Source organism: Fukomys damarensis, unplaced genomic scaffold (genome assembly GCF_012274545.1).
Source record: "Fukomys damarensis isolate Sample0158 unplaced genomic scaffold, DMR_v1.0_HiC HiC_scaffold_37, whole genome shotgun sequence".
Lineage (NCBI taxonomy): Eukaryota > Metazoa > Chordata > Mammalia > Rodentia > Bathyergidae > Fukomys > Fukomys damarensis.
The window spans coordinates 48,004,751-48,006,792 of NW_022900949.1; positions in this window are offsets into that span (position 1 = coordinate 48,004,751).

A 2,042-nucleotide genomic window follows, 5' to 3' on the forward strand; every position below is an offset into this window, starting at 1 on the left:
TGAGTGTTTTCTTCATGCACAAAAAGGTTATTGACTTTTTCTTCCTATTTCACATGATCTATTATACCTTTTGATCCTTATTTGCACGTTCAGTTTCTCATACCAAAGAAACTACTCAGTATTTACACGTGTCCTATTTATCTCACTTAAGAGTATTGCCTCAATATGCATCCATTTAGCTATAAATGTCTCTATTTTCTCATTCTTTATGGCTGAGTAGTACTCCATTTTATTTTCAAAAAACCGCATTTTCTTTATCCAGTCTCCAAAGGGGAAGAGGAAGTGGGAGAGGGTGGGGGAAGTGGGAGAGGTTTAGGAAAGGAAAGAAAGGAATGGAATTAATATGAGAAAAGGAAAAAATTAAAACAAAGTCTTTGTAAATAGGGATGGGTGGAGGGGTCGAAGGGAGGGTAGGGGAATGGGGAAAAAATCACAACCAAAATATATTATGTAAAGGTACAAATTTCCAGTGATGAATGCCATTATATTGTATACCTAAAATCTGCCAATAAAGTTCATTTTTTAAAAAATTACTAAGTAAAAACAAAACAAAACAAAAACCAAAAAGGTCTGGATTTTTCAATGTTGACCTTGTATCCAGCTACTCTGCTGAATTTGGTTATTAAGTCTAAAAGTCTTTTGGTGGAGATTTTGGGGTTTTTATGTAGAGTATCATGCCATCCAAAAATAATGACAGTTTAACTCTTCATTTCCTATCCTTATTCCTTTTATTTCTTTCTCTTATCTAATTGCTATGGCTAATGTTTCTAGAACTATATTAGACAGGAGTGGTGATAGTGGTCATCCTTGTCTTGTTCCTGATTTTAGTCTGAAAGATTTCAGTTTTTGACCATTTAGTATGATGTTGCCTGTCGGTTTTTCACAGATGGCTTTTATCAGGTTGAGATAGCATACATTTCTAAATTGACATATGTGAAAAAAGAAACCACAAATGAAATGAGAGGTTATTTGAGAGCTTGTTTGGAGGTTCTAGCAGGGGAGTGCAGCTACTCTTACACCTCTGATGGAGAAAACAGTCCTCCTCTATGGGGGTGGTTGTTCTCTTTGAGCATGCAGCTCCTAGAGGGACGCACATGGAGCGGTGAGGGAGGAAGGGGACATTCGCCTAGCCAGCCAGATCAGCTGAATCAACCCTGGTGATCAATGGGGTGACAGATGTCACAGACAGATGACCCTCACATCCAAATTTGGAATTGAATTACAGTGGAAGTGCTGCATATGAAAACTTTTGGTGTTTCACTGAAGTTGTGCTTGAGAAATTTATGACATTATATGTATAGTTTAGAAAAGAAAAAGATTGAGAAAATAAGTGATCTCCATAATCTCCCAAAAAACAGGAAAGAGTGAGTAGATTAAATTTTAAAAAGTAAAATGAGGATATAAAGAGCAGAAATAAATGAATTAGGAGATGAATGTGCAGTAGAGAAAACAAGAAAGTCAAAAGTTGTTTCTTGAGCCGGGGATTTAGCTCAGTGGTGCTGCCACCTGCCTCACAAGTGCAAGGTCTCAAGTTTGATCCCCAGTACCAAAAATAAATAAATAAATAAATAAAATAAATAAATAAAAAATAAAAAAGAGTTGTTTCTTTGAAAAGTGTAATACAATTGATTCAACTTTGGTTAAACAGATCAAGAGGGAAAATAGAAAAGGTACAAATTACCAATATCAGGAGTAAAACGCAGACCAGTATTGATCCAGTGGACACTAACAAAAAGGAATAAATAACTTTTTGCCAATAAATATAAAAATCTAAGCACAATGGGTATCTTTCTTTAAAAACACAGCATCCCAAAATGGACACACAAAAAAATAGAAAAATCAAAGAGTCATATATAATTTAAAGAAATTGATCCTTAATTGAAAAACTTCCCACAAAGAAAACACAAGGTTCAAATGGCCTCACCAGGATGCTTCAAAATACTTAAGGAAGAAATAACCCCACACAAACTCTTCCACAGAATGACACAAGGGAAAACAGTCCTCTTCTCATTTGATAAGGGCAGTAAAACCTTGATACCAAA